At 33.2% G+C, this 26,298-nt stretch overlaps 1 long non-coding RNA gene across 1 annotated transcript in view; it reads left to right on the top strand.

Moving 5' to 3' along the window:
- The window catches only part of LOC149423193 (uncharacterized), a 288,922-nt gene extending 264,422 nt beyond the window's left edge, over window positions 1-24,500 (top strand). The window contains exon 4 of the long non-coding RNA XR_016302309.1: window positions 24,468-24,500. This is a non-coding gene — a long non-coding RNA (uncharacterized LOC149423193). The remainder of the gene's footprint in view (window positions 1-24,467) is intronic.
- The last annotated feature ends 1,798 nt before the right edge of the window (window positions 24,501-26,298 follow it).

Below are 26,298 nucleotides of genomic sequence, written 5' to 3' on the forward strand. Positions count from 1 at the left end.
GAACAGGTGACACGAAAATATAAAATGGAGACTCTGCAGCAAGAATCCTAGGTAGTGAAGAAACTGGACAAGCTGCTGCAGCGAGAGAGTCCACCGCGTTCACCAACAGCGTCCAGGTATGTGTCTGCTGCTAATAAAGCGCTGACACCTCACATCTATATAAAAGAAGGTTTTCATAAAAAGGTTAAGAAAGATTTATTGACTCCGCGTAGCAAAGTTCTGTTTTAACTCAACTGTTTTGCATTTCCTCTGTGTGTAAATATCGTAATAAATTCCTTATGCGGTTCAAGATGGTAGCTGTATTGACGGATCAGTAAAGAATTTTTTTGAAATGTCAAATCGTCTGGTTATCCGCATTTTTAACAATATTTGTGTCTACCTGACTGAAGAAAATTTTAAAAAAGAAGATCTGTCAAGAATATTTGAACAAATTGTGTTATTCCTTATTTAAAACGAAAAATAAATTTGCATAAAATATATGGTTTAATTAAGTAGGTAGGTATTAAAGTAGGTACCTACTTACAAATGGTTTCAGAGGAAATTTTAAGATTTTGATTTTAATGTATTAAATAAGAGAAAATAGAAGCATACATTTTGGACGCTGTTCACTGATCACAGAACTACTAGTCTACGCTATCTTCTATCAAAGGTTTGTTACCATTTTGAGAAATGGTAACCATCCTGCAGACAGCAGCGAGAATCTTAAACATCATTTGAAAAATATACTGTGTTATTATTAGGTTCTAATAGTGTTTTTATTGCTTTTTTTAGTGGTCAAAAAATAAAATAAATCACTACATTTTTAATTGAGCTCTGACCACTACTTTCTAAGATATTCAGTGTCGAATTGATTAAACGATATGTCAGTTAAAATAATGAATATTCGCTGTTTACGACTTTCTTCTGGCAATTTTTTAAAACATTAATTTAGGATAAGATAATATAATTTGCAAAATTAATTAAATAAAGCACACGGGATGCATCCTATCATAGAATTTCAGTTTTTGTGACTTTGATATTCCTATATATTACAAAGTTTTCAAAGCATAAAATATGTTGTTTTTTAATTCTCTCACAGTGGATTACAGTCGCCGTGCTAGAGATGGCCCTGTGTTATGGCGGGTGAAGCTCACAGTTTCAATTTTTTAATAATGATTTTTATTAAATTATACAAATAAAATTTTGTTACAAATATTTTATATGATAATTTAATTGAGGTAATTGAATAAGGAATGGGAACGATGAAGGGAGATTTTCTGGTAAGAGTGTAAAATGTATGAGTATTGATTGAATTGTATTGTATGAGTATGGGTATTGCTTGAATTGTATTGCATATGTAAGGATCCATAGAGTTATTTGTGTTTTGGACGTATGGAGTTGGGTTCAGGTTTTTAAGTTATCACTGTTATTAGTTATATTGTAAATCAACTCATCGAAGTTGTAATTTACTATTATTGATTCACATTAGTACCTTGAAAACTGCGGACGAATGACAGCAAACATCCTTAAAAATAATGAATCACTAAGAATCTGAAAGACACTGTTATGGATGTAAAGTAAATAAGAACCCACTATGTGTCTATGTGTGTAGTGTGAACAACATCGTAATACACTTATACCTTATACAAGATGTAATATATAAAACTAATGAATCATGTGATCAATGCGCCCTTGAGGTGATTTTTCACAAAAACGGCGCTCTAAAAATTATCCAATTATTATTATTATCATTGGGAATCTTAAAGACACCGTCGTAGGTGTAAAGTAAGTAAGAACCCACTATGTGTCTATGTGTGTAATGTGAACAACATCGTAATACACGTATACGTTATGCAAGATGTAATAAATAAAATCGCTTGAATATTCACTGTGAAAAACGTACATGGCATGCAGTGAATAAAGAGTAATGTATTTTGATACATGGTCGCGCGATTTATTTATAAATAAATAAATAAATAAATAAATAATTGTTTATTCCAGAATGTGGGGAGGTTAGTGCAATCCCACACAATCCATAAAATATAACTACAATGTTATATACAGAGATACAATTAAGTACAAATAATTTAAAATGTAAGTTTGATAGAGCAAATAAAATATAAGAAAAAGTAAAAGGAACTATATAGAATGGAGAGTGTTAACATAAAACATTTAAATATCTTGTAAGCTTATCATCGGAGCGATAATTATGGGGGCCAATATTTTTCTCCAATGTTTTTCGATGCTCGATCCTGAGGTCTGGCGGGATTCGATGATGAGGATGTTTCTGGAGTTATTGATCCTTCCCCTCGTTCCGGCTACCCTGGATCTCATTAGGGCAGCAAAGCCGGGAACTCTTCCCTCCATGAACATCGAGGAGCCACTGCAGTGCCTTGGAAGTCCGAACATTATGCGGTAGGCATTATTGTATTGAATCCGAAGCCTTTCCATGGTTCGCTTTTTGAAATTGGCCCACAGCTCGCAAGTATACAAGGTAGTGCAGAAAGCTGAGAATAGCGTCCTTTTCACCTGCGGGCTGCAGAGTCGAAATCTTCGACTGAGCATGTTACTTTTTATGCTCAGTGCTCGCCTCTGCCTATCGATGTCGTCGTCATCCGTTAAGTTGTTGGTGATGATATGCCCTAAATATTTCGTTGTTTCTACTATTATGAGAGGTTCTCCATTTAAAAACGCTGGGGGAATCTTTTTTGGTCCTTCTCTGTATTTGACGACCAGCAGTGCTGTTTTTTTCGCGTTATATAACATGTTTGTTTCGAGTGCGTATTCTTCGCAGATCTTTAAGAGAATTCTTAGTCCCCTTATTGACGGTGCCATCAGCACCATATCGTCTGCGTAGCTCACGTTGTTGATGCATTCTCCTCCAATATGGCAGCCTACCCCAGCGTTATTTAACCTGTGAATTAATTCATCCATATATATGTTGAACAGTACTGGGGACAAACAACCTCCTTGTCTGACCCCACTCTTTAAGAAAAAGGGTTCTGAGAAACCATCTTTCCATTTAACGAAGTTTTCTTGTTGACGGTGCCATGTGTCGAGAATTCGTACTACTTTCCATGGTAGACCTCTTTCTTTTAGTTTGGTCCACAATAATGGATGGTAGACTCTGTCGAAGGCCTTACTAAGGTCCAGAAAGCATGCGTAAGTTGTTGTTTTTCTCTTCCTGTAGTATTCCAATGTCCGTTTTACGCAGAATATGGCTGAGTCCGTGGAGCATCCTGTTTTAAAACCCATCTGATTGTCTTTCGTTTTCAATTGGAGTCCGACTTGATCTAAGAGAACTCGTTCAAATATTCTGGCGGTGGCGGTGGCGATGGATATCGGTCTGTAATTTTCCTGTAAAGTTATGTCTGTCAGTTTAGATTTTACTATCGGTATTATGATTGTCTTTGTCATGTCTTTGGGTAGATAACCACTCTTTATGATATCGGTGAACAATGTTGCCAGTAGTTTCAGAATCGCTACCCCTGCATGTTTGACGTGTTCGGTACTTAAGCCGTCATGTCCTGCTGATGTTCCGGATTTCATGTTTTTAATGGCGGTTTTCACCATGTTTGCAGTGACTATAGGGTCAATGTCATCATAGGCATTCAAATGCGTTTCGTTTGAGGAGATGGTCGGCGTGGTAGTCGCGAAATGTTTTTTGAAAATATTGGCGATTACTTCAGGATTCGTTTCTCCGTTTATGTTGCAAGAGACTTTGGAACGCATGTTCAACATTTTATTAGATTTATTCCAAAATGATTTGAAGTCCCGATTGTCTAAGTCCGCTGCTATTTTATCCATCTGGAGTTGTGTCGAATTCCTTTGGCATTGTTTTAGAGCTGTTTTGAAAGCGGCACGCTTTGTCCTTCTATCCTCCGCTATGGGACCATTGTGCGGTCTCCCATTATCAATCCAGGTGAGCATTGCTTGTCTTGATTTTTCGTATTTGTCTGCAACAAATTCATTCCACCCACAGACTTGCTTATATTTTGGTGTAGTAGTATTTCTAAATATACAAGCGGCACTATATCGTAATGCTTGTACTATACATCCGTAGAGGTGTTTTATTTTGGCACGTTCAGGGTTGCCACCGTCCTCATGAAATGTATTTTTTGGTTTGATTTTAGCTAGATAAGTTTGCGAACATGAGTTATAAATTCCGATATCACGTCTATTTTTCGGATTCCATAATGCTGGATCCCTTAATGTAGATGAAAATACTTCCGATGTTACTATTCCATTCGTATTTAACGTTAGTTCGAGGGGTCGGTGGTCAGTCCAATCAACATGGTAATGTATTTTCATCTCGATAATTTGTTTGTAAATATTTTTCGTAACTAGACAGTGGTCTAACCACCTGGTAGTACTATGCGCGTCACTGACGTATGTGTAAGAATTCTCAGGTAAAATTTCGGTGTCGGCAAAAATGTATTCGAATTCTTGACAAAAAGATTTTAGCTCTATTCCAAAGAGTGAGTCGGGATTAGCGTTGAAGTCTCCGATAATAATTGAATTGATATAATCTTTGTCGTCAATGATCGTTTGTAAGGAGGCCAGGCAGTTGGTAAACTCCTCAAAGTTGTCAGTTAAGCAAGTCGGCATATAGATTGTGAAGATGGTTAAATTTTCAGTATTCAGACTCACCTCGATTCCGGCCATACGACAATTGTCCATCGGGATTGTGGTAACCCTTAAATTTTGCTTGTAAATTATTCCAACTCCGCCGTACGGTCTACCTAGCAGGGGACCGTTAGCTATATTGACGGCAGAGGTGCCCAAGCTATTGAAGTGCGGGTGAATATTTGACAAAAATTCAATCTCGGTTGGGAGTAGCCATGTTTCTTGGAGTAGTATAATGTCATATGATTCGCAGAGATCGTGAATAAATTTTTCGGAGCTACGGACCGATCTGCAATTAATCGAAATAATTCTTAATTTATCGGTTGTCATTTTGATCTTTGGTTGATGCACGCGATTCTATATATTTACGGAATACAATTCCTTCCGGCCATAGTTCTTCCACCAGGTATTTCGGTCCCTCAGTTGCTTTTACAGAAAGTTTAAAGGTGTTAAATGGCGTGGGACGGTAAGGCTTAATTTTTTCGATCTTAGTATTTTCGAAACCATTATCTACAAGGTAGGTCTTTACGTCGTCCTCGGTAGTTTCCAAGGTAAACCTTGAAATATAAATAGACGTAATTAAATCTGCCGACTTCAGTGTAGTTGAGGTTGCTTTTCCTCTCAAGTTGCGTTTGGGTTTTCTAGTTACTAATGTAAATCCTCTCTCATCTTCCGCAGGAGGCCGAGGCCGCGGGCCGTGGTCGCGCGATGCCTGTTTATTATTTTGTTTTAAAGCATGTGCAAAGTTCATTCCCGGCTGCACTGGACTATTTGGAGTGTGTTCGTTCATTGTCTTTGTGTGTGTGGTTGACAATGCATTGCTAGAACCAGTCGATAAGCAGGATGCGCCGCCCGTCGGTATTTGTTTACTATTTGGAAATCGTGGCTTACCCTCAGTTAAGTGGTTAATAATTACTTCCGAATTCCCAGTTAAGTCACTTTGTTTGTTTGGGACCTGAATATTTGCAATTTGCTCTCTTATTAGTGCCAGTTCTTGTTTTATGTCTTCATTTTTTGTGGTTGATGAATCTTTTAGTTCGGTTTTTATATGAGTTATTTCCGTTTTCAGTGCATTGAGTTCCTTAAGGAGTTTGGACACATCTATGCTGTCGAAGTTGATGGGAGGTAATTTATGCAATTGTTTAGCAGCGAATACTGGTAGCTTATCAGGATCGGTCTCCTTCAATGCTCTCAGGATGTCCTGGAGGTCTCGGCTGATTCTGCCATCTCCTTTCCGCAAAGTACGTTTATCCGGAAGCTTTTCAAACAGGATAGTTTTCGCCTCCTTTATTTCCTCTTCGGAGTAAGTAGAGATGCATAATTGTGTAATTGCAATCTCATCCAGAGTGTCTGCCTTGTTTTGAATAAACGTAAGACACTCGTTTATAATTATATTACATGAGTTACACGACATAGCGATGCGATACGGTCTTCTGTCGCGACAATACTTATTAGGTTGACAATTCACTTTTTTATTTCATTCCTGTTAAGCTTTCCGTGCTCAAAAATTAATACTTGAAAGAGGGGTCGTATTTCCATCGGCTCAGCGGAAAATCCTTTGTACGGTGCTTCATATACATTTAAAAACATAAATATGCCCAGTCAGGGGGAATAAACCCTACCGGGCGTCACGGGGACCAGCTCGCTTTACCAACAGGCGTTCCATGGCCAATATGGGAGCATTGCTGGGATGTTTAGGGACAGGGTTTGTTTGAGCAAAGGCGCCCACTTTTATTTGAAGCAATTCTCAGGTGATATTAAAAATAGCAACACAATTCGTTTAAAAAACTTACTTGTCTATTGTCTTGTCACTTGTATATGTATTGAGGTATTCTAAGGTGAAATTTACTTTCAGTAAGAGTACGAGGATCGTACTCTTCTTGAAATCGATCGTTATAGAATATATAATAGCATACAGTTATAAAATATATAATTATAAGCTGTATAAAGCTTATGGGAAATTACAGGTCCAACCAAAAACGATTTTTTCTGAAAATAAGTACGCACTTAGATAGTTCAATTCAAGTTACAAACAGCAAATGTAAACTTCGTTCTTAGCATCCACACCTTACTAATAAACTTGTTTTAAATTTTAACCATCTGACAAACAACCATTTACCCTAAATTAATGGTGGTTTATCTGTTGTGCAAAATTTAAAATACGTTTATTGTAATAAAGACCATTCATTTTTTTTATTTTTTTATTTTTATATTTATTGTTTTTGTGTTTAATTCGTAGAACTCCATTTAATTTTTTTATAAATTTAATTTAGATTAAATTTGATAATATTATTATTAAGTTCTGCAAGTGTTTTAGTTTTTTATTATTGTGACAGCTGTTTCGGCTTACAAGGCCATTTTCAAACTGTGGTTAGTCCACATTGAGACGACGTTTTTATACTATTTCAAATGTAAATTTTGAAGGTGCATACATTGATTTATTATTGGTTACACCGATGACATGATCTATTGTTGGTTAAACCAATCTATGTTTTCCCCTCAGTAAATGGTAATGGGTTCTTAATTATTTACTAATGAATTTATTGCTATGAATTATTTGGGTGCATTATACTGCTTGGGTTTTGTGAAAATACTGAGAAGTGGTGAGTAAATTATTTTCCGTACTTTATTAATTAGTGTTAAATTTGGGTCATTCGTTCGTTTATTGATTTCTAATTGTTCAAGTAAATTTAATCTAATGCCCTTTTTTCTATATGCAATGGTTTAGGACCCTTGTTGTTAAGTGGTGGTTTATGAATATTCACCAAGAGATGTTCTGCGAATTTTGAGGATGTGTTTTTATTATTATAACATCGTATATGTTCTTTGAATCTAGTTGAGAATGCCCTCCCCGTTTGTCCGATGTAAGTGGCGTTACAATCGGCGTGGTCACATTTTAATTCATATATGCCACTGTTATTGAGTATAGGGATTTTACTTTTAGAGTTTTTAAGGCTTGTTCCTAAATTATTGTTTGTTCGAAAAGCTATATTTAAACCACATTTTTTAATTTCTTTTCCAATTTTTTCAGATATTGGGCCGAGGAATTCGAGACATGCAAATTTTTCTATATTTTTGTTATTTACCGGATATATTAAATTGATTTTATTTTTATATTTCTTATTTTTTATTATTTTTTCAATGTTATTTGCCTCATAGCCGTTATTAATCGCGATCGTTTTTATCGTTTCCTTTTCTTTTACATAAGCTTTATTGTCTAAGGGAATGTTAATGAGTCTATGTACCATTGAATGGTACGCTGATAATTTATGAGACCAAGGATGATTTGAATTTGAATTTATTGTTGTATCTGTAATAGTTGGTTTTCTAAATATTTCAAAGGTATGTTTATTATTACTTTTACCAATTGTCAGATCTAAAAAGTTTATTTTACCTTCAATCTCATGTTCAACTGTGAAGCAGATTTTATTATTAACGGTGTTGGCCCAATTAGTAAAGATATCTAACTGTCGGTTGGTACCATTCCAACATATAAGGATGTCGTCTACGTATCGGACATAATATACTATATGTTTAGCTAGGGGAGATTTAAGAATTATATTTTCAATATAATCCATAAATATCTCCGCTAGAAGTGGACTTAATGGTGACCCCATGGGGAGACCATCATGTTGTTGGTAATATATATCATTGAAAAGGAAATAATTTGTATCTACGCAGATTTTTATGAGCTGGAATAACTCTTTTCTTATTACCGGATTGATATTACATTTTTCCAAGATATTTTCAATTATTATTAGGCATTCTTTAATGGGGATGTTGGTAAATAGGGATTTTACGTCTAGAGAAATGAATTTACAGTTATGCGGGAGATTAAAATTTTTTATTTTATGAACTAGTTCTATCGAGTTTTTGACACTGTAACGTGGTGAAAAATTTGTTAATTTTTTGAAGATGAAGTTAAGTCTTTTAGCCAGGTTTGATGTAGGGGCGTTAATAAAAGATACTACGGGCCTTATTGGATTATTCGCTTTATGGAGCTTAGGTTGGCCATACAGAGCTGGGGCTCTTGGGTTCATGACCCTTACGTTTTTCTTTGACCATTCGGTGGGAAATATGGCATTGCAATTATTTATAAGGATGTTGACGTTATTGACAATTTTATTGGTTGGATCCTTAGTTAAAATTTTAAAATCTTCTGGTAACAAGAAGTCTTCCACCTTACTGATGTAATCAATTCTATCTAAAATAACGATTGAGTTACCTTTGTCAGCTTTGGTTATAGTTAGATTATTATTTTTAATTTTATCTCTAATTTCTTTCAATGTTCGGGTTTCTGTACTGACAGCATATTTATTTTTATTTTTTATCGATTTTAGTGTTTTTTCTAAAATAACTGCCGTGACGTGTTTTGTTAAATTATTATTTTCCACTTTACGTAGAGAAATTTCAGTGTCGATGGCTATCACTAGACCATTCAGTCTTTCTCAAAGTGAGCAATAATGCCCCCTTGTGGGCGCTGATGGCTTTCATGGGGGCATTAGAAGGCTCAAAGAAAACTAAGAGGAGTGTTAAGAAAATCTAGAGGGGCGACGGTAGACAAATTTTATCTATAAAAATCCGAGAAAATCAAGCTGAATTAAATAGTAATAAAGTTTGTGGTAATCAAGTTATTGTTGAACAACGCGTCTTTTTCAATCATACATGAATCTGAGAGTATTATTATCTTAATAAAATAAAACATTTATTTTGTTTAAAACCACCATTTTTTATTATTAAAATAAAATTTAAAATATTATTATTATCTTTTTCTAACTTGCACAGTACGAATTCGCAGGCCCGGATTTCCTAGGCGCCAAGGCGCTGATAATACATAACCTAACACATCACCCTTAAGATTATTTTTTAATCTACCAAACATTATTGATTACAATGATGACTAGAGCGTCTACTGGTTTTGACAAGGGGCGCCAAAATTTTTCTCGCGCAAAGCGCCGGTAAACAAGTGGTTGTAAGTTTGTCTTGTCCATGTCGATGTATGTTACATTTCTAAATCTATATAAAGGCAGTGATTGTTTGTTTTTTCATTTTCATTAGCATTTTAGCGCGTATCGCATATGGATATGGGTCTCACGCTATCTATCCTGTCCATAAAATAATGCATGTTTTAAAATTAAATTTGCCATAACTATTTTTAAGATACCAGATGGTAACGTAAAAAGGTAAGATATTACTAGATTTTTTTAAATCTCTAAATGGGCGGTAGTCGAAATAAGTTTTAGAACCAGTGCCTTAAATAGTTAATTCTAAGGAGGTTAAGTTGACATTTTCTTCAAAGTTAAATCAAAGTTTTAGGTTATTTTCAATTGTTTTATTAATATTTACAATTTTGAAAAAATCTATGTACCGTTCTTCTTTATGAAAATTTCGAATAATTCTAATTGGCCGATTCTTAGTGGCTTCCACCCATCCGATGCCTGTGGCTCAAATCGTCAGCACCATCTCCTTTTTGGGGACGTCTCCTTCTCCTTACCAAACGAGCACGTTGCCCGAAGATATTGTGGACTCCGAAGATTATCTATCAGTCGTGCCACATGCCTTGTAAAAAATGATAATTATGCTGAGCCGTAGTGGTTCTCAACATTGGGATGCATGTTAAACCTTTTGTTTTGATTCTATCGCTAACTGAATCCAATGGTTGGATTTTTTTAATGAAATATTCTTTGTACATTTGGACAGCGGCTTTTTGTTTGTATAATTTTGTACCTGAAAGGACAATAAATTCTACTTAATATGTATGAGTTACGCTCGATTTTGAATTATCTCTTTGACTATTTCAAATTACTTAATGATTAACTGCTATGCAAATATGGGCGATGTCCTTGTAAAGCAGTAAAAACAGTTACTGATATCTGAGTAATGCTAGAAAAGGCAAATGGAATATTAAGAGACACGATCGCTTCGCGATATGCTGTGGGGACCTTAGTGACTTCCGTTCGGGTGACACTTGATATTTAACTTCAGGTTTGTTAAGGTTAATAACTTTTTTTTGTGTCAGATAATTTTTTAATTGTGTTAACGTAATGTTTTGTTAAATTATGTCAGACCTGGTTGTGTTTCACTGAGTTATTAACAACTTAATTAACAGACCTGCCATCGTTGCCACTATTAAATTCCATGTACCGACGAGGAACACAAGACAAAATGTAACATTTTTCTGCAATACATACAAAACCAACTATCAGACACACTCACTAACCAATAGGATGCATGATCTGGGCAACAAGTTTGGAGGTACTATTGATACCTTTAATGACACCATTTGTAGAACTAAGCGTAATTTCTACCAGAACTTTCTTGAAACCTACAAATTATGGTAGGGTCGGTAATGTAGTTTTTTACAATACTACGTATGTCTTATACGTAGTATTGTTCTAGTTTCTACGTTATTTTATGTTAGTATTACAGGTTTTTCTAATATTTGTTTCATTTTAAGTTTTTCAGTTAAATTTCATGCTTCAAAAACTCTGTGTATAAATTTCGATACATCACTAAGTATAATCTGTCGTTAAAAAAGATATCTAAGACCGTCTGGACGTAAAACCAAATTATTAAAAAATTGACCACGGGATCAAACTTACCACTCAAACAAATTCTGTGACGAAAAAAATTATCGGTATTATTATGGGTAAATATTTTGTTTGGTGGCGCACAGTGGGAAATCGACCGCTTTGATATAATCATTTTTGACGGAAAACTGGTGAATTTGGACTTATACACCATACGATAATATTTGTAAAAGGTCTTCCTACTAAATAATCACTGTTCACTAAAGCGAGTTGCGGATGCAATTAGTATTGAATAATTAAAAAATAAAATTTGTTAATTAGTTAACTAGTTTTTACCATCTAATTACTTTAAAAATTTTACAAAAAATATATTCACCCAAATAATTCTAAATAAATAAACGACAATCTTTTACAATAAAAAAAAAAAACAAAACATTTCATAAACCAACCAGAATAATAGCCCAATATAATCATTGAATCAAAGGCTTACCTAACCAACTACAAATAAATAAAACCTCCAACTCCACTCCAACCACTCCAACCAAAATCTAAAAAACATCACAACTTCAAATCATTTATACGAAAATGGTTTTGGATACAGATAATAAGAAATTTGAGTCCCTTTTATGATTATTTTTATCAACATCCACATTCAAACTTAAACTTACTGATTTTTAATGGTTTAATTAATTTTCAGAGCCATAAAATAAAGTCATCAAAAGCGATATAAATCTAATCCATAAACCTAGTTTTTGTTTCATCACTATTCATGACTTTATATCACGTTATAAAGGTGTGTTGAAATGTCATTTTTATTAGTTATCTGGTCACCGGTTTTGATGTATACTTTTTAAATAATGTTATTAATTCCCGGTCGCGACCATTACCTGTTTTTTATCTTAAAAAATACGCAAAATAATCAGATCTCAATAACAGAGTGGTTAAAGACGTTATTACGGTAAGCCATGGATAATGGGTTCGATTTCCAGTTACCCTTTTATTTTCTGTGTCTTGTTCTGTTTCATTTACTAGTATTATATTAATTAGTATTATGTTCTTCTTCAATGATTAAAAAATATTAGTAATATTTTTCGGTTGGTCATCCTCGACCCTGAACCAAATGGCGTCTACACTGAGAAAACTTACTGATTTGATATATTGTTAATTTATTTAAAATCTGGTAAAGTTATTTGTTTTTCTGGTAAACATAAGACTGGAGTCCTATAAAGAATGATTTGAAAAATTTCATACCAAACTAAAAACAAATCAGTAAAGTACTAAAATCAAAATATGAATACGTCTTCTATGTCCAGTCCCCTTATAGATAATTCACATCAGTTTAACCATATATCTTAACCCAATCGGCACAAAGCACTCTCTTTAGGGTGAATTGCCTAATACAAAAAAAAAAAAAATACGTCTTCAGATATGTTCTGAATGACTAATATTTTGTTGTGAAATGATTATACATTTTTAACATTATCTTGATAAAAAAAGCCTTACTCATTTTTCTCCGTGCAGAACAGCATAAATTTTGGACTTTTAAAAAAGTTATAGAATAGTTCCAACTTTCAAAATGTTCCATGACCTATGAGGCAAAGCTTTTAGCAGCGATGTAGTTTTGCAACACCCCTTGTTAATTTTCCATTAGAGTATAACTATTATATTCGTGCAACCGAATCAATATTAATTTTTTACACGAAACGCGTTTATTTTGTTCAAATGGTTGACAATTTTATTATTAGAGTGAAGATGATTTACTGAGACAACGCGTGTTATTTCACTTATCTAGGTCCAGAGAACGGTGACCGGATAAATCATCACAATGATAATTCATCACGTCTTTAAAAAGTTATAAAAAGTCATGGAAAGTGATGAAACAAAAACTTTATTAACTGGGTTGAGTAGGTTAGGTTAGGTAAAAAAAATGTTTTTTCATCGTTTCTAATGACTTTATATAACTTTATAAAAGTTTGTTGAATTGTCACTGTGTTGAGTTATCATGGAACCCATTATCTACGGGTGATCAAAATATTCTAAAATACCTGTAATTTTTCATTTTTTTAAATTTTTATTGGTACAACTTTTCTTTAACTTTAAAAGGTTATACCCATCAAAGTATTACATAATTGAAAAATAATATAATACTAACAAATTTAAAAGAAGATGGCACTGAAAATATATTATTTTCTTTGAACTACTTATACCCACCCCTAAACAAGGGAATGAACGTAAAAAGCTTAGAACAAACAATGATTTGCTTTAATAGAAAGATAAAAAATTTCCTTGTTTAATTAGTTATTTGTTTTCAGTATTTGAAAAGACAATATTTTATTGCTTCAAGCGCTACTCTGATTTTATTTTTCTCTACTTTCCTGTGCAGACTGTTTATAATATTCTTAAATTATAGCAGGTTCGCTTAGATAAAGGGCCTCATAGGCCTAAAAATATAGAATATATTGAAATACAAAGTTATGATAATGATTTATTGTGATTTGTAGAGCTTTTGATGACTCTCAGAATTAATCACTCAAGTTCCTTTTCGTTACGAATTTTATTGTCTGATGCTATCTAGGAAGCAGATTGTATTACATAATATGTTCTTCTTTATTTAATTTGAATATTACGTACAAATACAAGATACATAATTCCGGTCAACTATTGTTTTTTCTTGGCATGTCCACGGTCTGACTAGTTCTGAAACGGGCTGGATTCGAAATACAAGGATGGTGATGTCATTATGGTTGTAAATCTTTTTAGATTAGAAGTTTTACTCAGCAATGGCTTCCCGATCAGGATAGTTTGACGACGGAGGCGTTTAGATCCTTATGCATCATCTTTTAATCATTTTTCAAAATAAGTACTAACATGTTTTACGTATTCATTAATAACCATTGGCAATAAAGTACCTTTGTGCGATTGTGGTTCTATAAGAATTTTTTTTTTTTTTTTTTTTTTTCAAAAGAAAGACAAACATTCCCGGGTTACGAATAACCCAACAATGTTTGAAAATCTCCTACTACCATCACAGAAAGCCGAAAATGTTGCTTGTGTTGTGATGGAGGACTTAGCCAGCCGAGGAATCGAACACGCGACGCTCGGGTGAGACCCAAGCGCTATGCCCACTCAACCACTGACCGGTCAAATGTTTGTATAATTTTTTACTTCAATTCCCCCATTACCATTTTTATTAGGGACTCAAATTTATTAACTCTATATATGAATGTCCATTTGGACGGAAACAGTTCTGAATCCATCAAACAAGGATTTAACTAAGAAAAATATTTATTTTAATTAAATGATAAGACGTAACGTGGTTAAAACGACAATTAAATATACAAATTGCGGTTATTTGTCTCTGTGAAACCCCTGTTTTGAATTATGTCGTCGTTTTCAAAGTTTTGGAGAATCCAAAGAAACGATAAATAACCAACCATACCCGATAAAACATTTAAACAGAAAGTTATTTTAATGACAATTTTATAAATTGGAACTAATTTGTCGAGAATTCCAACTATCCCCAGTGATGTAGTATAATTAGATGACAAACGAAGCAAAAAAAAATAGTTTCACTTTTTTTTCCTCTACTTAGTCCAATTTGACCGCCAACGCTGTAAAGTCGAAAGACCGGAAACTTAAGAATCTGATATGATAATAGTGGAAAAATTTTCGAAAAGATACGCAATTACCATATCGGGATTTTTTACGGGTCTGCTGTAGTTGTAATAAGAAATATCAACATGTTTCGGAACCTGAATTATGCTGAAAAATTGACATGACTATGCCTAGACAAAATCATAGCAATAAGTGGTGGGAATAAGGTAATTAATTAGGTATTATGTAAAAATAAATAAAACACTTTTACAGTAATTATTTAATTTTATTTATACTATTTATCGCTGTTCCTTCTCGAATGCACTCGAGGCCAATTTAATATGATTCATAAGACATCAATCAAATTCTTAATGCCGAGGATAACACAGGTCGATTTGTTATATTTGTTCTCTATGTGAAATAAAACCGCAACCTCCCAATTAAAATTGAAAGTGTTGACCATTTTGCCACGAGTACTGTCTCACCCCTTCTGTCCTTCATTGTGCCGATTCATCTATGAAAACGTAAACTATTGATTATTTTATCAATTACGTTCCCCGCAAACTTCAAACAAATAAGTTACAGCTGAATGCACTCGACTGGGTTCCTACTCTTGCTGCTTAAGATTAGGTGTTTGAACATGGCAAGTTCAATAGCTATTCGTATTTCCTTACACTGTATCTTCACTTGATTAGGATATGTATCTATTGGATTTGGAATTAATTGGTTGGGAATCAATATTATTTGTGCATGTTAATGCAAATACCCTATGATCATAATAATCCGTCCAACTCCAGTAAAATAGTGGCAATTTCAACAACTCTATCCGCTAGATGGAGCTAGTGTAGAATGTGGTCTTTGAAATTCCTTTCAATGGCGGCAAATTGAATTTATTTAGCATTTGGTGGCAGTATTTTGCGCTTTTTAATTTTTATTTTGATCAATTTTGATAAAAAAATGTTTAAAACAGTGGGTTCCCGAGTTTAATTTACGAACAGTAACAACACTCCCAAGTGGTTTTTCAGGATGCCAAAAAACATTGACCGGTTATAGTTGTGAAATGATTTCGTTAAATACTAGCAAATAAAATGTTTTTGATTACGTAAAACGTAGATTAAACCATGAAAATATAATTTAACAAATTTAAGGTTAATTTAACAAGGCTGTGTTAGTTCCATGTATGATTTTGTGTTCAAGTTGATGTTATAATCATCGTCAATGTTGATTTTCAAAACTAATTTTTTTATGGAGCTATTTTTAATACATTAACATTATTAAATATGTTGATATCTTTCCGTAAAATTTCTCTTCATGTGTAATGTAATAGTCGCTTTCATATTTGGGTTAATGCATTAGCAAAAAAGCAGTAAGGTTGTACCTATGTGGGATATCTAATTTGTAAAAAAAATCTACTTCCATAATTTACTAACGTAAAATAAAGAATATAATTTCACATGAAATCCATTAAAATGTATGAGAAAAACCAAGGCACACAACTTATGCCGCTAGGAGGCGGCAGTGTAGCAGGTTGCCATCAAAATGAATGGGATATGTCAGAAGTTGGAGGTATTATTAATATTATAGGGTATTTGGGGTGTAGAAATTATTGTAATCATTGTATCTGATTAACTGCTGTTAATCCAATTGTGGTAAGTAATCACTCAATAATTAGCTTGTGAAATATCTGTTTATTAAATAGTCACTATGTTTTCAATGATGAAGATACGTAGACTGCGGTTGTGGGTCAGAATATATCATTCGTTTGGTTTTTTAAAAATTTCTTTTAGGTTAATCTCTTATCAAAAAATAGATCCCCATAACTTATTGAATTGTTCTATACGCCCATAAGAGATTTTACAAATATGTCATATACATAATAATTTAGTGGAACAGTAATCATGAAGTATAATTTGCTATTAAATTTATATAGAATCCATGCAGAAGAATAGCATTATGCTAACGTTAATTAATATTATAATATTGACTGACGGCCTCCGTGGTCGATGGGCAAGGCTAACTAGCAAGCTGGAGTTTCCGGATTCTAATTCCGGATTTCGCAAGTAAATTTTGTTTAATTAATTTGTGTTATTTCACAAATTACTCATTTTAAATAATATACACTATATTTGCGATATGTTCCAGAATTAAAGATACTGCCAGTATGGTACTGATGTAAGACGACTATTAAGAATTGAAACGTTGCTTGATATGGTTTTGGTCGTGTTTGGTGACCAGATTTGAATAGCCAGGTACTTCCCCACTTGCCTCTTTGCCATCTTCTTTCCCTCCTCAATTAAGGACGCCATAGTCTCACTGGCTTCAGATGGCTTGAAGCAGTTGGAAAAGCAGTGAATTAACCTATCCTTTTCTACAGACATGGCAAGTTTTCACTAAGATTGGCCAAGCTGTAGACTTTAGGAGATGTTGGTTAAGATTACCAATTAAATATTCATATAATTTCTAAATTTATTCATATCACAAGCCAGATATTGGACACATAAAAAATCATGTTTTTTTCTGCCGCACGAAAGAAAACTAATTCAACATTTTTTTAACGTTAATAATGAGATATGTAGCTAAAGGCATTTTTTCCCTTCCCTTGAATGCGCGTTGTGAAATTATCAACATTTTTTTGTAGAATACAATCAACATTTGAATAGATATGTCATTTGTGTAATTTTGGATACTTTAGTTCCTGCTTTTGAAACGTTATAGTAAGGCGGTAATTTTTTTATGAATCTTTTATATTATTATTTATATTTTTATGTGAGTGAGATAAGGTAGGCAGGGCTTTTGTGGCAATATGGATTGCACGCCCATCGTGTTAATTATTTATAATGTTGGCTTTGCAAAAGTTGAGTTTCAGAATGTAAACACGCTTTCCAAATATTCTTATTTAAATATTACGTTATCCAAAGTGTAATTACTGTCTCGTGTGCCTACTGGTTAAATGTGTGTACTGCTTACGATTTTTTCGAATTTACAAGCGCGTTCGCATGTTTATTTTTCGCTATGGTAAGTTTTGTCAAATACGACCTCACTTGCCTAACCAAGAATATTAAAAGAGAAGTATTAAGTTTCAGAGAATCTAGACTGGTGTTTACCAGTGTTTAACTAGCTGAAGTTCCCAGCGTTGCCGTTTATTCTGCTTTAAGAGGTGGTAAAAGAAGATAGAGCGGTTATTTTAAATGTACAGTGACCTTTTTCTTGATATGAAGGTCAAGTGTGCAAAGTTTCACCAATCCGTAGAAACTCACACCAGGACACTCTACTTTATTACGTAGAAAATACTTTAAAAAAAATAATGTGTTAATGAATGTACTGAGAACTATGGAAGGAGGAAATAATTTTTTTAAAGGTTAGAATCCCTTGGTTACAAATTACTTGTAAATATTGAAATCTTACGTGCTCTTAGCAATGTAAGCGGAAAAGGGTTATTTTTATAAATCTGTTAAAAATGCTTTGGACATTTGTAGATATTTTATATGGCTCTGATGCACACGAATTGTTAATTTTTAACACTTTTGTCAATTTACTGATTTAAAAAGCATTTGGTACCGAGACCCGGCTACTCTTTCAAACTTTGGCAAAAGGCCAACCTTGACCATGGCGGATTTTTACGTGTCACGTGATCAAGTCAGCGCCATTGAGCAGTGACAGTTTGCAAAATGGCGAACGTGTCATCAAACCGAAAATGGCATATTTATTTAAAATTATTTATTCCATGACATAAAAAAACGTAATTTTTTTCTACACTAAATAAAACATGATAGAGGACTTAGCTAGCAGGGACAGAATGAATATATGATGAATAAAAAAACATACAAAATAAAATCATTTTATTTGGTTTTATAATATCAAATACTGTTTTCGAATATAATTAAGAATGCTTTCGAATTGACGTTCATTAGTTGTGACATAGTCGCAGCGCGTAAAGTAGAACGTTGCACGTAGTGCCCAATAATATGGTGGACAGTTTCCGGTTTTCGCCCTCGGATGCGGGAAGTTGTAATTTCCGGATTGTGGTTAACGGTCGCCATGAGGCGCAAACTTCATTAATTCCTTTACCGCCCAAATACTCCGCTATTAATACTGTTGTTAATACAAATAACGTGCTCGTCCTTTTAGTTAAGAAAACAGTCAAATTTTGTAACATATTCAACCATCATATATGTTACCAGGTTCGTATAAAATATATTTAACAAGGTTCGCTCACAAGGTTAAGCTCGTGAAGTTAGTCGAACTCCTGTTGTAATCCGAATAGAATGAACTACTTTACCTTTTACTAGGAACATGATATTATTTCTTGGTAAATCTAAGTTAAGGCGATGCACTACGTCGTGTAATATTTTAAATTGAGCCGATATCAATAACAACCCTTACGTAGATGGCGATAAGGTTTAAATTCCCGCTTAACACCATCCGCCTGTTTTGATTTATACAAGAAAAAAACATGGCCAAAAAGTGCCTTTTATTTTATTTTGTGGATGTTTAGGGATAAATATTTTTTTTTCAATCATTTTATAAATAACTTAATTTGCCACATTATAGAATAAAATCATAACCGAAAATGGGTTCGTAAGTAGGAGATTTTGAACTTTAACCCTTTCCTTCCTGACGGTACAAATTTGTACCTGTTGATTTCCTGCCTAAAATCTATGCCGCATTATCGTCTATACCTTTGCTAAGCCTGACGATACTTTCTAGTACCGTCTAGCTAGCCAATAACAGCAAAGTATTTGACATACGGCGATTTGGCGCCAAGTAGGGCAAATAATAAGTCTTCGCAACGACGACCGTAATGCGTGGTGACGTGCTGTTGTTTTAGAAAATATTTAAAAATAGATATTACTTGGTAAGTGCCATTATTGTTTATTACACTTGGAAATTAAGGTTTTGTTTATGTAGTAAATGTGTTTTTAGTGCATAATTCTAGTTATTAGTGTTTGAATAACTCGAAAAATCGTTAAGGACTAATAAGTACCGTCAGTAACTTCTTGTTATACTTTATTTGTTTGAGACATGAGTGAAATTTATTATTTTTATATCGAACAAGTCCACGAATGCATATGAGACAACAATTTTTTATATATTTTTTTTGATTTACTAGATTCTTATATGCCTTGAAGAGGTGAATCATTTAAATTTACTGAATTTAAAGTTAATGTTCTTTATACAAATAGAACGGCGTCATATGCGCCTCGCAATTTTTACCTCATGTGGGTATTTTAAAAATAAATTTTTTTATACAACCGTCCCGTACAATTTTTTTACGCTTTTTTCAGGTCTTCGAAATGGATATTTCAAAAAATAATGCTTTGATTGAAGCATTACTTTTAGAAGACCTTCCGGATTGCGATGCGAATTCAGATGTGGAGTTGTCTGAAGAAGAAAATATTGAAAATATGCAACTACATACATCTAGAACGTTTGATCAAATTTTCGAGGAAGCGTTGGAACAATCTTTAGATCAAGCTGAACTTGAGGTTACAAATGAGATCGAAGAAAAAAATGGAGAAGTAAGTCAATGCGCATTACCCTCCGGTTCTTCAGAAACTGTCGCTTTGATACCATCTAAAAAGAAGAAGAATATTGAGCCGAATCGTAAATGGAAAAAACGCGATTTAGAAACTTATCTTCCAGAATATTCTACAAATACGGGTGTGGTCGAAGAATGTTTTGCTGGATGTAATACACCCACCGATATTTTTTTAGTTTTCATTGATGATATTCTGGATATAATTATATATCAAAGTAACTTATATGCAGTCCAACATGATAAGGTCCTCAACCTAAAAAAGGAAGAACTGATGGCTTTTATTGGAATGAACTTTTACATGGCCTACAATACTAGACCTTCATGGACAGACCATTTTTCGTCGGCCCCTGATTTGAACAATCCTTTGGTAAGCAAGACCATGCCCAGAGATAGATTTGCAATTATTTTGTCCAACCTCCATTGCAATGATAACTCTCAACTGCTTCCTAACTGCAAAGACAAACTATACAAAATCAGACCTATAGTTGATGCTTTGAACAAAAAATTTCAAGGGTGCTACCACGGAACGAGAGAAGTGAGTGTTGATGAATCAATGATAAAATTCAAGGGAAGGTCAGTCTTGAAACAATATCTTCCGATGAAACCAATAAAGAGAGGCTATAAGCTATGGTGTCTGACTGACCAAAGAGGTTTTATAAAAAAATTCATGATTTATCAAGGAAAAGACGAAGTAATGAATGCAAAATTTTCCGATTGCACTTTAGGAGAAAGAGTGGTTTTGGAATTGACAGAATCTGACTGGGGGAAGGATAAAGTAGTTTACTTCGACAATTTTTTTACATCGGTAGCTCTACTGGAGAAACTGAAGACTGAAAGAACTTACGGATGTGGAACAATGAGGGTTAATCGTAAGGGTGTACCCAACAATCTGTTAGCTGACTCTAAATTGAAACGTGGAGAATGTGACTATCGATTTTCTAGTTTGGGCATCGGGTTTTGGAAATGGAAGGACAACAGAGTCGTAAACATTGCTTCGAATTTTCATGGCAACGAAGAAGAAACTGTAACTCGCAAAGAAAAAAATGGATCCAAATCGACAGTATCTTGTCCAAAATCTATCAAAGACTATAACTCTTACATGGGCGGTGTAGATACAGCTGACAGATTGAGGGCCTTGTACTGTGTAGACCGAAAGTCTCCAAAATGGTGGCACAGATTGTTTTGGGGAGTTCTGGATATAGCTTTTGTAAATGCATATGTTGTTCATGGGCTGATACTTGAAAAGACTTCTGTAAAAGAGTTTAGACGGTCAGTTGCACAAGGATTGATGACAAAAAAAGATCTTGACAAGAAAAAAAGGTTATCGAGGGAAAACCAACCCAGTCCTGGCCCATCTAAAAGGCGCAAAGCAAACTATTCGACATTGAAAGATGTTAGGTTGGGTAACAGAGGCATACACTTGCCTACTTTTGTAGAAAACAGAGGCAGATGCGAAGTATGCAGCATCAAGAAGATACAGTCAAAGCCTCACTCAAAATGTTCTCACTGCAATGTATTCTTATGTCTAAATGAAAAGAAAAAATGCTTTACTGAATACCACGAGATTCATTTTTAATTATTTATAACTATTAATATTTATTTAACGATTTAATTAGTTTAAAAAAAAAACTATGTTTTAAAAGTTCCTATTACACACATTACTATGATACACAAAGTTCCTGACGGTACAAATTAGTCCAGGTCACAGTAATAATACCTAGAATGCAAATAAAAATCTAAAAAAAATTTATGTGTTTCCTTTACAACATATTATTAAGAATCTCATATAAAACCATTAATTTTGTACTTTTTTCTCATAGCCGTTAGGAAAGGGTTAAAGCAGTTTTCAAAGGCCTTTACATTATTTTTTTCTGGGCTTATAAAAAGACTTATCTAAAAAATACTCGATTATTTCAAAGGCCAAGATGTATTATACTCGCTATATTTATTTAAAGCATCTGAAACATTTCTAGGTGACCAAATTTTCAAACCAAAAACACATGATTTTGCATTACTACGTTTTGCATCGCCTTAATTTCCCCGGACTTATATTTGTTCATACAAATCGAATTGAAATCAATTAAATGTGTTTTTTAACAGCAACAATGAGGTACACGGTAGTAAATGGTAAAAACATCAAGGACACCCGATGAAGGATTTTTAATTTTAAATTTTTTATTATTATTTCCATTTCATTTTATTTGAACACAATTAATTTATATAACAACATATAATCTCTTGATAAAGCTGGTGTTTGTGTTTAGAAGAGGAAAGCTTACATACATATTACTAACTACTTGTGCATGTCATTGTGATAAGTTATAAAATTTCAAAAAATTAATAAATTAATTTAAAAAGTGATAGTTTTCAAAGCGAAGTTTAAAGTTTAAAATGTACAGTTACAAAGTGATTTGTTAAGGCAAAATGTTTCAGAGTGAAGTTAAGTGAAAAGATTACACATTCATGTTAGTTAGAAGTAATAACTTGTTTCTTTAAAATTATCAATGTTACAATACAATATTATTGACTTACCTACATTACTAGAACTAATCTTATTCAATATACCTTATCGTAGACTCAGAATAAAGAACTGCTCTTCCTCAATAAACACTCGACTAAATATGCTTATAATTCACCATTGTCCAGAATATGTAGAATGGTCAACTCTCGTCAAGACCTTGATTTTTTTGGTATAAGTCAGAATGTTTTTTTGTCGCTCACTATGCAATTGATGATATTTTGTATCACTTAGTTTTAGCAAGATCTTGACTTGACTTGACACTTCTATTTAATTTCTATTTTCTTATGTTTTCCTTGTTTGTCCCTGCTTTTATATACCATCTTTTACTTTTGCATTGTACATTGTCCCTAATCTCGTGTCGCTTATTCATAAATTAATAAATAAATAAATAAAGTGTTTATCATTGTGTAAAATTTCAAAAAAAATGTTTGTTATGTTATAGAGCGATAATTTTCAAAGCGAAGCTTAAATTGAAAAATTATAAATTGAAGTTTTAAAATGAAAGGTTTCAGACTGAATTTAAGTAAAAATTTACACATGTATATTATTGTGTAAAGTTATAGAACAAAAAATATTGATGTGATAATTTTCAAAGTGAAGTTTTAAAGTGAAAGGTTACAAACTGAAGTTAAGTGAAAAAGTGAGACATGCTGGTTATTAAATATAAAATAAGTAATGATTATTTATTTACAATGTGAATTTCTAATCTAAAACTAATTATAAATATGAATATTATTATTTAACCATTTTGGATGATAACAGAGAAGATAATCGCATGATCTCTGCACTGAAATGGTAAACGGAGTCGAATTGAAATAGATATATTGTAGTTTTTTCAACAGTAATGATGTGGTATATATTAGTGAATGTTTTAAGAAGTCGGGGACGCCCAAAGACATGGCGCAATCAAGTGAAATAAATACTAACCCCTAATATATTAAATGTTATTTTTGGTATATCTTTCGACGCACTTATGTAGGTTTGTATATACCATTACATACGTTGAATCGCCATTACATACTATGAAACACCATTGCATACTTTTAACCACTGTTGAATTTGGCAGCCACCTCCGCGTGCGCCCCAAAATATATGAAAAAAATCCCCGACCCGTACAGAAACGGACTGTTCCTTTGATTGATTCCACTGTCTTAACAAACGGATAGCAATCTCATCAAGGGGTGTCACGTGGGAATGATGTCCCTATTCTACTATTCAGTAGAAGGTGCTCCAAGAAACTAATATCATTTAGCACCAGTGCATAGTCGGGAAGCACGTCAAAATTACGATAATAAATCATTTTCAAATGCGTCTAGTCGCTTGAGGCCACTTGTATTGCAGTAAATTCATATCTCCCAGTGGAAAATGACTTTCTAACCAATCACCGCCCTACCCCCTCGATGAGACATCCTTGTTAAATACATATTTTCTACGAACCTTGGGCTTATACAATATACATACAGCCTTACTATTTGTTTATTTCTTTGTTGAATTTATTTTGTATATAAAAAATCTACACTAACGATGTCACTGACTTCAAAGTTATCCACATAATATTTTACCTGTTTTTGTTGTTGCAAGGCACAAAAATTTTTAATCAATACTTGGGAAAAATAAATTTTAATGTTCCGTTAGAAAAATATACTGCAGTTCTAATGAATATTTTTCTTTGTTTCAGATTCCATTGAAATCAAAATAGCAAGAAAACGAATTGGTAAATATGAAATTATAATTTAAGTAGTGCAAGCCCGTAAAAAATCACGGTTGTAATTGGAGGATTTGTGAAGCTGAAAGCATTTATAAAATATTTGCATAAAAAGGAATTAACCATCAGAAATTTCCCATTCGATTAAACACCATTATTAAATTATAATGATTAATTTTTGGGGTATTATGCAGTGTTGCAATACCTCCTTCTTTAGCCAAAGTTTTGGACAGTATTACAGTGTCCATTATCAGGGCAGATGTGTAAAGATTGTGTCTGTGTGTTAAATTTTTATTTTATGGATTTTTTTGGAATACTCTAACTAGCTAGGGCCTATAACAATACCCTTTCACGAGTCTAACTATCTAGTACTGCGGCTCATTTAGCCTTATTACTATTACCATCTAATGGTTGATTTTACCTTACATTAATGTGTTTTATGAGTAAAAAATATTAAATTGATAAAAGAATCTCATAATAAAGATTGTGGTGAAGTGTGTGCTTTTAGAAGTGATATCATGTCACTAATTCCAATCATCTAAGAGCTGGTAATACATTATAATTTTACAAATTATTTAAAGCAATAATTATTAGCCAGAAACACAAAAATAAATTGAAAAAATCATCCGAGACAAAATAAATGCTGCCGACAGGAATTGAACCCGCACCATCTGATTGCTGGTCAGGTGCACAAAACCACTGTGCTACGTCGGCTTATTTTTAATCTCCAAATAATGCAATATATACCAGTATTTCATTCAACAATTATTGCTTTTTCATTGTTTTTTACATTTGGTTTTGGTGTGGCCGTCAATTATCGTATACCAAGAACTATTGACGTTAGCCCCGTCGCGCGTCGTTTTTATTAATTTGATGGTAGGCAATTGCCGATTAATCAGGGTGGCCGAGTTTACACCGTTTTTAAACCGGTTACACCATTTGACCATAAGTAAACTTTAAAAATCAATATTCAGATTTAAATCTGTTAAAAACTCTGAAGAAAGAAATTCACATTTCAAATTTAGATTTTTTACAAATTATTAATTATGCCTACTTTATCGCTTGTCTGAAATTATTTAATAATTAAAATTCTAATTTTGAAAATTATTATAAGCATATAAACTTTTAGTACACGGATAAAAATGAGTGTGGCTGATTTATTAAGATCCTGTTAAAATGTGATGGCAGGCCTTTTCCTAATAAAATATTAGTACATTCAGAATATATCGGAACACGTGTTCATGCAGTTATTCTGATAAATATAATGAAGCAATGCGAAATATTAGAATTTTTATAAACACGTATTCCGACAACGCCATAACACATTCGTGTTTTACTAACAGTTTACTAGGAAACCTGTCAACTCACTCGTTAAAGGCCTACACTCCCGTTATTACATAAATATGAAGAGATTATTAATAAATTAGCAATATTTTGTATATCACTAAGTTTTCTCCGACTTATTAAAAAACCACAACATTATTATTTTCACAATTCAATGAGAATAAAGTATTTATAGAATCGTTTGTTATCTACGATGTTCAAAATTTTGAGACGCTTACATTAAAATTAGGCAAACATTTGAAGTTTCAAGTTTTTCATTACATTAGGCATCATTTTTAACAGATTCGGTAAATATCTCCAGAAATCCATCTCGGTAACTTCCACCCCTTTGAAATTATCCCCAGGCCACAGTTCAATGAACAGACGTTTGAATATTTTAACATCCTCAACATTTGGCAACACAATGTAGGTAAGTACATAATATAATATATAAACAATTGCCCTTCTAACTGTGAAATTT

Source organism: Hesperophylax consimilis, chromosome 6, assembly GCF_061612785.1.
Source record: "Hesperophylax consimilis isolate HC1 chromosome 6, BYU_Hcon_1.0, whole genome shotgun sequence".
Classification (NCBI taxonomy): Eukaryota; Metazoa; Arthropoda; class Insecta; order Trichoptera; family Limnephilidae; genus Hesperophylax; species Hesperophylax consimilis.